The sequence below is a fragment of the Coptis chinensis genome, chromosome 6 (assembly GCF_015680905.1).
Source record: "Coptis chinensis isolate HL-2020 chromosome 6, ASM1568090v1, whole genome shotgun sequence".
In the NCBI taxonomy this organism is placed as follows: domain Eukaryota; kingdom Viridiplantae; phylum Streptophyta; class Magnoliopsida; order Ranunculales; family Ranunculaceae; genus Coptis; species Coptis chinensis.
In genome coordinates, this window is record NC_141461.1 from 16,917,501 (window position 1) to 16,930,084 (window position 12,584).

Below are 12,584 nucleotides of genomic sequence, written 5' to 3' on the forward strand. Positions count from 1 at the left end.
AATCAACCAACCACAGAAATAGGTATAGCCTTCAAACCCTCAAGAATTTGCATTCAAACCCATTATCAAAAATATATAAGGAAACCAAAGATCCAAGGCTCCCATGCTTGAGTTTCACATATAAGAAATAAATTAACAAATCAACACTTGAAGGGAATGTTGCTAACAATCATTTATGTATAGAAATCCAAGTACTCAAAAGCCAAAAGATGGGAGTAAAATATAGAATGGAAAATTTAATATATGGTTAAGTCTTGGCGAAATTTAGCGTTTTACTGGGAGCAATCACAATATGATATACTGCAACCTTTCATCAAGGGCAATTCACTCTTATGTAGCTTGATATAATATTTACTGTGTAGTGTGAGAATAATAAAATACCATAGCAAGGACAACACTTTAAATCAAACCCCAAATATCAAAGACATAACACACCGTAAATTCAGGGGGCAAAGAACTTAGAGTGCTTTTAACATTTAGCGTGAATTATTAATGTCAGGTTTGCTAATGGGCTAAAGAATTTACATGATCTGATACAACTAATTGAAGAAAACAGAACTTAAAGCATAAAACTTTAATTGTCTGAAATTCCAGTTTCCAAAAGAATGCAAATATAAAAATAGAGATGTGGAAACAAAGTGCAAGGATTTAAAACATGCAATACTCATGGCATGTAGTAAACTATACACATACAAAGAAAGAGCCTAGCACGAAAAGATTGCTTACAACGTAAACATGATTGTTAGGAGCAAAAGACACGTTGGGGAGAGATGGTGATTGAGGGTACGCAACCTATCGTCACTGACTCATTGTAGTCCCCAACCTCAAATGGAGAGGAAGATTAAAGAGACGAGAGGATTTCAAAATCCTACAGGTGGACAATGAAATTACGCATAAAATCTTTTGTAACTCACCTAAATGGGTTACCAAGATGCTAGAAACCTTATAGATATGGGATTAGACCTCAAGTATAAGTGTCCTTACGTCATCACAAATCTAAGTGTTCTTGCAACACCGCACTTACACAGTTACGCCCAAATTACAGAAATTGAAAACCATTATTCCTATTTCTAGAAAAACAAAAGATTCATGCCCGCCTTGCTTGATTCGTACACACTGTTCTAAAGTTTAAATGTATTGGTAAACCTAGTTTTCATTATTCCAATCATGGAAAAGTTGGAGAGAGAAATCATAGAAAAATTGGAGAGAGAAGGAGAAAAAAATATCTAGGATTCAAATCGAGCTATTTGAAACCACTTGAGAAGTACATAAACTAATGCCTTTTTATGTTAGCAGTGTCGAAGCCCTTACACGTACCATCAAATTTCAATCAATATGTGAATCATTAATTTTTTTCCTGATCAATAAGAAGCAATCACAAATATAGATTAGGTTCCATTAATAAGTACGTAACGATGAACACTGCTAGTATATGAAGTGAGTAAAGAAAACTGAAAGTATAAAATACAGCTTAAAGATGTGCAATAGAAAAGTATACTTCTATGAATTTCATGCTGATAGGGTTATGTACTAAAAGCATTACTTTTGTAATAACTCTAATTCTTTATATTTTGAATAAGAATCATATGGGCAAATGTTATGCATATTATATATGTTATTAGTTATATGCATGTGTCTAATACTTTATGTTGTAGATGATATGGTGTGAACACACAGAAGATCATATCATCAGTACCTTATAAAGTATAAGTTCGTTCACAACCTAGATAAATTTAGACAAACCATTGGTACGGTTGTAGTATAATCTGGTATTTGTCTATCTTGACTATAGGATTACACTAGTACACTTTGTGTGTATTGAACAGGACCAAATGATGTTGTTTCTCTTTATACTGACTATATAAGAGAACAAACGCCTCTGTTATTATGGATGTTTGTCCTCTTAATCCGGATATAATAGCGGGCACTTACGTGCATTGTACATTGCTTTAAATCATCATTGAGTGAAGTTCATTTGTGAATCAACAAACTCGATGGATTGGATAATGACATTGTATCTAAGGTGTGCTGTTGATTATAGAAGGAATATGTGTCCCGCAAGAAGTTGGGCTGATGATGTCCCCTTGAGGAGCTCATAAGGATTGTCATGTAAACCCTGCAGGTGGATTTGATCCGACATGACAATGAGGTTAAGTGGTACTACTCAAGGACATAAGAAGTTGATTAATGTAGTTGTCAGTAACTTGACTTAATCAACGGACATTCGATATCTTCAACACGGGGAGATCAACGAGCATATAATATGGAGCCCATAAACGTAACATGTAATTTAGGATTAGGGTGGTAGTGTAACAATGGCCTTTAGTGGAATAAGTCATTTGTTGACGGACTTGGGCCGTGTGTTCTGGGCGAAGATGGAAAACCCAAGCCCGTTATGAAGCCCAACCCTAATTTCTCCTCATGGTCCCTATTGTAGCCTATAAATAGAAACCTTTCTTCTTGGCTGAAATTACTATTCATCTTGATTAAAAAGAGAGGCAAGAAAAGATAGATCCAAATCGATTCTAGCTTTGTGAGAAAGAAAGGGGTTGGTAGATCGTTGCCCACACAACGTCCAATCTATTGAAAGGAATACAACAGAAGATCAAGAGGTGGTTGCTGATTTCATAACTATTGGATTCTCAGAGTTATCTTAATCGGATTTACAGGTATGTTTTCTAATCCAAAATCGTGAGAACCATTAATTCCGCTGCGCGTGGTTTTTACGGTTTGTAGAAATATTCATTCTTAAATAACGGTTCCTACACATGCATAACGTAGATTGAGAGTGTAAATTGATATTATATGGAGTGGCCTTTAATATTATATAATTTTGAGCAACAACCTCTTCATTAATTCGCGGATACAAACATTATTGTCCAATCAATTATGTATTGCCTTCATAGAAATCTCTATGGGGGGCACACATTTGTCTCTTACTGTTACTACTTTTCGCTGTCGCGTCTTGTTCGGTTCTCAGTGCCACTACATTAACCTTAAACAAAGAGCACAATCCTTACATTACCTAATTCTAAGAGAAGTAAACAACAAAGAAAACGAAACAACCCAGTAAAACATCAACTCAAGAAAGTTTTGAAGAAGGGGCTCCCATAACTTTTCGTGGTTGGGGACTTAAGACTAAAAATAGTTTTCATAAAAAAAAGAAAATACAGTTGATAACAATAGTATACAGTCAGACTTTTAAGCCATCAACGTGCGTTCAGAGGCCTCCTTCCAACCAGCCCCTGTCCAAGCTCAACCAAGAACATATGAAAATCACCCCTTCTTGAAAATAATATCAAAACACTCAGAAATATATATGCTCAACACTAAAATCTGAACCAGATTTACAAACCGAAAGATGGGTAACAACAACTGGGGTGGACAGGGCATGTAGTGATTTCAGTCATGTCAAATTAGTCAGAGGTTAAGCTCATACTTCATGAACTATAAAAGAAATGTATAAAAATAAACCCCATAAAGTCTCCCAACCCCCACTTCAAGTACTGAGCTAAATTTGTATCACCAAGAAGTACATGTGTTTCTAACTTCATTACATTTCTCTTTATGGAAAAACAGAAACCAACAACACGCTTCAAAGCGCTAAATCTTTAATACCTTAATCAAGTAGATGTATTTTAGAACCATTCGATCTCGCTCATGGGGTGCATATCCTTATAGAGAAAAATAGCTTCAATCTCCTCATTAGTTCATATCAAAGCCATCCAACATAACAACAATCACCCAACACAATCCATATAGACCAACCAAATATAAATATCTCATTGTTCCCTTAAAAACAGTCAACAATTCTTTCCCAACCTTTTCTTTTCTACTGTTACAATAAAACTTTTCTAACATGTCTTAGAAGGATATGTTCATGTAACCAGTAACTTGGCCCACAACCAGTAACCTTCTCCCTAAATGTTCAATTCTCGACTTAATCGAATTAACTAAAACTCAAAATTGTTTTGACTCCACAAAATAAGAAAATTTGCAAAAACACATGTGATAAAAGAACAATTCATTACTCCTAATTTTGTGGTTACTTATGTCAGAATCACAATATATAACTTAGCTTAAAGAACAATATGTCAGCAACTAATTAACATAAATTTATTTGCTTGTGACTAACAAAATTTTAATAGTACCTCCACTATTTTTTTTCATCTATATGGTTTTTGATCTCCTCAACCAATACTTGAAAATCTCAGCCATTCCTTGACTGAGATGACTCCAGGACATATACGTGAAAAAACTAAGCTCATATACATGGAAGACTCCAAGACCAAATTGAAATGAAATGTTTGCCCAAGTTGAAATGAAAGGTTTGTCTAAGAACAATTAACAACACGACAAATAACACAAACTTGCAAGAGATGAATGATTAGTTTGATATTGTGACCATCAATGAGGAAGCCATACACACATATTTAGCTCAAACATTGAGAATTGGCCAAGATGCATTTAAGCTCACTATAGTCACTTAAGTTTCTTCATATATTCTAAGATGTGATGCATACATATACGATATGATGAACCAATAGATAAAGGACTATAAGAAAATCAGATTGTACCAGTGAGTTCTTACTGAACTTCGTCGCATACGTGCTGTTTAATGACGATCAAGCCATAAAATCCATAGTTCCATACTGGAAGCCATCTGACATAATAAACAGTGAAAAACTAAGCAAATCAACCTGAAGGGACTAAAAAATTCTAATCCCTAATCAACATATCTAAACAACTACAGGAACCACAATAACCACACCTGTTATTGTTGATTAGATTGAGACCAAAAACTACCTTAACGTTAATCAAATATTCAATCAACCCTAAGAGTAGTCATGGTTGTTAATAAATTCAAACTACCATATATATAGCAGCCAGTGACATAAGAATAAGTAAAAAGGTTGCAAAAAAAACAACTTTAGTAGCACTGAAGTTTGAAGTAAAATTAACACCAATTGCAATATTACTAACCACCAAATAGATGCAGGACCTGAAAAGGAGTTACGAAAAAAGCATCCTACACAGAGTTGCAAAAATAATAACCAACAAAACAAACAATATTACCAATATCAAAAGCGGTTAGGACTTAGGAGAGTGCTTACCTCTGTATATCAATTGTCACATAGGAAAGAGGCGTTGGAAAGAGCTGGTCATGTAAGGTGCAATTTTCTCCATTGCAACGATTGAACTTGGTTCCATATACTGCGCAGTATACAATCCAATTAAGTTTTTGCATCAGAAAACTCTGCAGCAACATAGGAATTACTTTAACATGTCTAGTTAAGAGAAAACATGACGGAGGGAAGAGAAATAGGATCCTAAATAGACACTACCAGCGAAGACAATTTTCTTTCATGTACTTTCTTAATTCTATAGTTAACCATTGAATTCTATTAAAAACTAAGACATGGACCTGGATTTCAGTGGTACTCGATCTTTTGATCTCGATAGCAACTATAATTTGCATTAAGAAGCCAATAACAAACTTAAGGGAAAATAAATGCACCGGAATGCAACAAATGCAACAACAACACAAATAAAAGCACAATAAAATAAATTAAAATAAAACAGTAAAAATCAAATCAAATCAAACACTAAGAAAATGTTCAAAAATTGCAAATGGTCACCTGCTTGCTTATGTTGCCCCCTCTCTCCACATGCACTGTTAAGTAAAACGTATCAAATCAACCAAAGGAAATACCACGTATAAATCAGGGAGGAAACAAACCAACACCAATAAGAATTGAACTAACCTCATGTGGTACGACATCATATCATTGGCAATGAATAAAAAAAACCCACAGAACCAAGCAGATTTATGTTTACCAAAGGAAGTGGTAAATGAACCTAAATGAAATTTGAATCAAAATTCGGACCTTCTCCCAAGAATCTGCTGTTCAAGTACCCGGATATCATTATTAGGATGTAGTCCAAGAACTACCATGCTCTCAAACAGCCTCGAAGGATCTTTTACATCTGTTACCTCGCGAAACATAGATAATCGAGAGTCGATCCACTTGAGACTAAATAAGAAATACAAAGGTAAATGAATTTTACGTTTTGCAACAAATGAACTCTCTGGAAGGCACCTTTGCATATTCATTTTTCCGACTAAAGTGCTACTCTTTTTAAGAGATTGATAAACAGTATTGCCATCAAATTTGTTGGGAGTTTCCATAAAGAAGATTCACACTTTGATATTTAAGTTCCGATTTCATTAACACAAACGATTATCAATGATTGATTCTGCTGTACTACAGAGTGTAATAAGTGAAAATTTAAGCAGAATTCACGTCAACTACTTGATTAGAAGAAGAACAAAGAAAGAGATTAGCATACCATGGCATGCAACTCAAAACCTTGCCCACCGACGCCTGCGGGCTAGTCAAAACTTTGGGATTATATGCGCTTTCTTGACTTGGCGGGGAGGTGAGGAGCCTTGTAATACCCTTGTGAATTGGCATTCAAATTTCTGAAATTGGCTATTGTCATCTTTAATTGAAAATACAGCGAAGGGCGGGGAACGTAGGCTGCGATGGCAGATAGCTACCTTTGCTGCAACAACTTTCACAACATCCTCAGTAGTCTGCATAAAATATGCAGCACTCCATCCAGGTCTACCAGAATCTTCACTCTTAGTCATCTCTCTTAACAATTACACCAAATAAAATTTTTGATCCTTCCGAAAAAATTATGTCAAATAGCCATAAGTTAGTTACTCCCTCATAACTGAAAAACTTGTGATTATCGCCGAAAATCATAAGAAATGAAAAAAAAAAAAAAAAACACACACAAATCATACATCAAAAAGATGAAAAATTCACACACACACATGAAGTTACAGCAAAGAATGGATAAGAGGGCATACCTAGATACCTTTAGCTGAGCGAAATAGGAAAAATAAACTGAACATGGAGTCTTCAAAATCTCTACCTTTAAAATTGGGATGTTGTGAGTCTTCAAAAACAAAAATTCCAGCGAGTTTCACTGTAGAAAATATAGAAAGTGAGAACCGCTCTGTACGTATAGATCATTTGTGCTTGGAAGAGAGAGAGATATAAGAGAAAGTGAGGACTGCTATGTACGTATTAAATCATAAGTGACTTAAAAAAAAAAAAAAAAAAAAAAAAAAACTAAACTCTTCTACCTGAGTTAGTGAAAGTGCACGACCTCAATTGTTTTCTCTTCCAAAAGAACCCCACGTTATGCTAGATTGGCAATGCGGGGGTAGGTGGCTAACCCCAAGATATATTGTTGGCCGGTTCCAGTACTACTAAATTTCTGTCATGACATTTCCTTTTACTAAGATCCTAATCATCTAAGACACGGTACAACAGTTGTACTTCAATGATTCCCATGAATCTAAAAGTGTAAAACAATCATTGAAGATAGAGTGATCATATATCATATTTGCTCAATCTATTCTTTACATTATTGACATATATAAGCGAGGGGGAAAGGAATCATGAAACATTATTCATCTAAGACATATGAAGGACGTAGGGAAAAAGAATCTCCAAAAAAATGAACAATCATTTATAGCAATATATGGGGATATAATGATGAGGGAAAAACATAGCTCACCATGAAGCGTATGTAAGGGGGTGACTTTGGTTTTGCAAAAGCGTATGTTAAAGTCGTAATGACATTTTCTCGAATAAAATTAATAGGTAAAAATTTATATGCCACACAATTAAAAATAACAATGGAGATCAAATAAATTAATTGGGTTCAAAAAGCATACCTGACAATGTTTTGTTTCTACAAAGGAGCTCTCAAAAATTTGACAATGTAAATCCACAACAAATCAATTTTGAACCAAGATTCCATCCTGAGAAATCTGCATATCAGAAACCATCGATCAATAAAATTGTTAGAAACTATAATAAATTCAGATGATTCAATGAAGGCATCCTGTACATTAAGAATCCTGTAATTTCCATGTAAACCAGAGCACAACGCATGTGATGAATATTAAAAATGGGATTATAGATAATAGAGTCATTTGTCCTTCTCTGATTGTCAATTAAAGTTGCAACAATCTAAGTAGTCACTACTTACTCATTTTTCTTTCTTAATCATCTACTGATTCAGTCTTTGCATGGGCAGTATACCCTTAAATTTGTTTAGGAAATGAAAAAGACAAAGAAGTTAAACTGAATATTGATAAGGTGAGAAAATTTGTACTTTGTACTTGATCATCGGCAATGTATTGATAGGTTCTTCTTTAATAGTGATTATCCCCTCCGATTCTGTTCTTGTTGAGCATTATGCATCGTTCGTTATCGACGTCTGCTAATAAGAAAACCAAACCTTTATGAGAACGAATTCAAAGCACAACAAAAGTAATACCAAAAAACTAATTGCAACCAATATATTAGAATAGAACAATAACTTGTTCAAGTTAAGAAGCTGGGGAAGGAACTAATAGAAATTAATTACGAACAACCTAATCTCATAGTGTTTAGTTATTGGCTAAGATGCATTTAAGAATGGTAATCTTAAATAAATCAAAACAATAATAATATAGGAGTACCGCGAATGTGGGGAAAAAATCTAAACTTTTCCATGGTTATTGGCGAACCAAATGCGACTTATATTACCTCTGCAATGGTATTGGCAAAGGCAATGCATCCAAATTGTGAGAGGGTAAAAGAGAAAGGAATAACATAACTCAATAAACGTACAACGCAGTTTCCGCAGAGAAAGTTAAGTTTCCGTAGAGAAAGTTAGAGATTGGGGATCTACAGAGGGGATAAGCCTAAGAATTAAATGGAGAAGACGAATTGCTTCTTTTTTTTTTTAGTCTTTGTAAATGGAAAAGAAGCTCGAAACGGTGTTCTGTTTCATGAGATAGTTTTTTTTATTTCTTCGAGGTGCTGGAAATGTGCACCTTTGATTCTGAAAATGAAAACAGGGTTTAAATTTATGTTTCGTTGGATTTGAACTTTCCTATTTAACTGCTTTTAATTGGGAATATCAGGAATGGAGAATTGGAAAGAATTGAAGAAACTGGATGGAAATTGTGATATGGGAAAATGAAAACAGGGTTTAAATTTATGTTTCGTTCTTATCAGGAACGGAGAAGACGAACTAACGGTTTAATCTTATATATAACTAGGGTTTGCCCGTGCCGTACGACACTAAACAACTCGCCACGCCTTCGGCGCAGCTACCTAGTACCTTTACATACCCATGTACATATTTACACCAAAATATCACCTGGTAACTTGATTATCGGAAGAAAAAGAATAATAAGCAGAGGTGACTTGAGTGATCAGTTTCAAACAGATAAGATGCAATTGCTTTTTGAATAATATGTTTTGGTTTAGGTTTTTCATAATACGTTTATATTCGGTTTAATTCTCGTTGTTTGAATTCTGGACTGTGGATGCTCTTTGCAATCTTATAAAATCATGTTTTCAAGTGATTTGAAGGCTTTGACGTGAGACACACCTTTTTGGTTATACATTTTGGTGTCTGCCTTCCTAAGATCAAAACTAAAAATTAAGAAAATGGAACACATCATCTAGAGAGAGAGAGAGAGTATACAAAAGTATATGTGTTGGATTTTCCACCAAAGTGCAGTTAACTTGCCGAGTGATAAGGGTGGAATTTGAGCCGAGGGCTCGGAGCTCGGCTTGGGCTCGGCTCGAGCTCGCTCGTTTACTATATGAGCCGAGCTCGAGCTCAAATAAAAGCTCGTGTAACAAATGAGCTTGATGAAGCTCGGCTCGTTTAGTTCAAATAACATATTTATAGTGTAAAATAATCGAGGGCTCGGAGCTCGGCTTGGGCTTGGCTCGTTTAAGCTCGGCTCGAGCTCGCTCGTTTACTATATGAGCCGAGCTCGAGCTCAATTTAAAGCTCGTGTAATTACCGAGCCGAGCTTGAGCATGGTAAAGCTCGGCTTGTCTAGCTCAAATTCCACCCTTACCGAGTGGAAGTGTGAAACTGTTAACCAAGTCATACAATAATACAAAAGTTAAAGTGTGTTGCCAAAATATTGCCAAAATAGAAACTGTCAAGCATTGGACAATGCTTAAGTCAGACTTGGTGAGCTGTTTTCATGTTTAATGTCACCCAGTTTAGTAACTTGTTGAGTCTGGGATGAAAAAGGGGTAGTCTTTGAAGCAGCAGAAGAAGTCATCTTTTTCTGGAGAGAAAATCTTATAAGCTTGTATCTTGCTAGCAGCTTGTGATTGGAACTTCTGGTATTGATTCTTGCGTTCTAGTTCCGCTTCAGCTGCTTGATCTGCTAAGGCTTTTTCCTTCTCTGTTTCAAGTTTTTTTCTTAGTTCATCCAAGGTCTTCTTGTGTGAAATTCGAGTTTGGTTAGCCACCCCTCTTTGAAATTGGATCATACTCCAAATCAGCAACTTCTCTCTGTAATGCTTCTTTAGCATCTGTTGTCACCTTCAATTCAGGCTCAAGTTTTCCAACTCTCTCTTGGAGGGAAGAGATAGTGTTCCTTGCTTCTGCTTCTTTGATGCCGGCCACTTTCAGTTAATCAAAGGCAAAAAGAGCAAATAGCCCAACCTAAATTTAATAAACTATTGATTAGCATGTGAAACCAAATTCAAAAGTACAGAAGGAAAGCAGAGAAGTCTATCACCTGTTCAAGAGAATAACTAAATTGATACTTATGAAAGTTAGTATCTTATTTCATTGCGAAACGAAGATCACTGTCAAGATGACATGCACTTCTCAAACAAAAGGCCACCTTAATTCGGATCATTCAAGGTAGAAGCAGACGCAGATAATGGTTTTCCACTTTTTCGTCAATGATAAAATCTGGTTTGAATGGGAGAATGGTATCCTCACTTGTGTATTTATGTTGAGTTTCAGTAGTTTTCTCAGCATTCTTGCGTTTTCTAGACGTGTTATTTTCAGAAACTTCTGACATTTGAGACTTCAAAATAACTTCGCATTCATTTTCACTGTCTCCTAGAGTGACTATTATATATGAAACACGCTCATTCTCAGAATCCAAATGTATGCTCAAATCACTATCAACACCCATTGGTTCTGACGTTCTAGGAACGGGATAGTCACTTACGTCTCCTAAACGACTCAAGCAACCAACAAATTCTCCTTCCTTACTTCTTTTCCTTTTTTTCTTTATAATAGCCCGTGTAAGTTTTCTCTTCGGAACATAAAGAGGATGAAGGAGATTGTTGTCATCAAAATCAATAGCAACCAGGAAGGGATCTCCCACAGAATTCACACCAATTAAATTCTCCAAGTCATGCATCCCAAGATTCAGAAATAAGGTTGTCAATCAAGGCGGGGGATGTTAATCCTGGGTCACCACCATCGTTATTGACACCTGAAGCCAGAATGAACAATAAAGTTAAATATATGCATATCACTAAAATGCACTTTACATAATTAAAAGTTTCAAATGATTACCTCTAAGCTTTGTGAGTTTATATGTAAGAGGTGGAACAACATTTTCTTCCTCAGATTCCCATTTACCACTAACAATGACTGGAAAATCAGGCCATTGCTTATCCGAACGAATCATGAAGATCCTTTATAAGGGACTTCCTATCTTTCCTCCTATAGAAGTAATAATAAGGAAAAATCTGGCCATCTATTTCCTTAGGACTCTTTCTCAAAGTATACTGACTCCGAATATCAGTAAGTGTAATACAGGGCCCAATTTCTCTGGCTGACAGAGTTCCCCTGGTTCATGTCTACAATGTCTACATTAATCGTCAAGGCTAGTTTCATATTATATGAGTCAGTATCAATCCGGTAAGAAGCTACAGTATGTCTGTTGTACTACTATATCTTCTCATAGATAAACAAAAATTCTCTTGTTTCCGTTAATATATTAAGTAGAGTTACTAATAAAAATTAGTGGATTTCAAACGCCTCAAATTCAACGGTATAAATTTTAAGAAATCAGCAATTATTCAATCCATATGATATGTCCCAGTAAATTTTCTGACATCAGTAAGAGAGTTCAATCCACATAATTTGTCGGTTGAAGGCTTGGAGAAATCAACAACAATAGGGAAAATAATTGGGGGGCAAAAAAAAACCAAATAAAAAAGAAAGGTCTTCATTACTCACCATAATCGTCTAATGTATCTTACTATGAGGTCGTGGTTGTTGTGGAAAGAAAAACACACTTTAAATCAAAGAAAAATGAAAAACGAAAAAACTGGAAGGGAGGAGACATGGATACCTGGTTCTAAATCGCGGATGACTCTCTTCAGTCAGGGTTCTCGACACTGAGACGTATACTCTCTTCAGTCGCGGGTTCTCGACAAGATGAGAAAAGGGTGGGAGTGATGGCGGCGGTTAGGGCAGATGTTGGAAGGAAACGATTCTTTTTGTTTTTTTACCCTAAATGAGAAAAGAAGAGATATTGTAGAATCGCTATTAGCTTAGAAATGCAACACACCACCTAGATGAATTTGAAAGTGCCATGTCACAACTTGTGAAACACAATGACAACTTTTGGATGGAAGCCCTGCGGGCCCCACACCATTGCTTTTTATTAGATAGATGGGAAAACTTGCCGCGTTTATTAGTCCCAGTATTTTCGGTTTTAACCCAAT

At 35.6% G+C, this 12,584-nt stretch overlaps 2 long non-coding RNA genes across 7 annotated transcripts; both read right to left on the reverse strand.

The window, feature by feature from the left end:
• Positions 1 to 2,795: 2,795 nt before the first annotated feature.
• On the reverse strand, positions 2,796 to 5,996 carry LOC147491808 (uncharacterized). Of its 6 annotated transcripts, none has more exons than XR_015198551.1 (5): positions 5,889 to 5,996; positions 5,640 to 5,674; positions 5,115 to 5,257; positions 4,578 to 4,663; positions 2,796 to 3,245 (listed from the first exon to the last, which is right to left on the reverse strand). It is a non-coding gene; the product is annotated as an uncharacterized LOC147491808 (long non-coding RNA). The 6 variants fall into 6 exon arrangements; XR_015198552.1 differs by having other exon boundaries at positions 5,115 to 5,214; positions 5,889 to 5,990; XR_015198554.1 differs by having other exon boundaries at positions 5,115 to 5,214; positions 5,766 to 5,990.
• Positions 5,997 to 6,864: 868 nt separating this feature from the next.
• LOC147491809 (uncharacterized) lies at positions 6,865 to 8,307 on the reverse strand. Its single transcript, XR_015198557.1, has 3 exons — positions 8,200 to 8,307; positions 7,757 to 7,852; positions 6,865 to 6,999 (listed from the first exon to the last, which is right to left on the reverse strand). It is a non-coding gene; the product is annotated as an uncharacterized LOC147491809 (long non-coding RNA).
• Between the last annotated feature and the right edge of the window lie 4,277 nt (positions 8,308 to 12,584).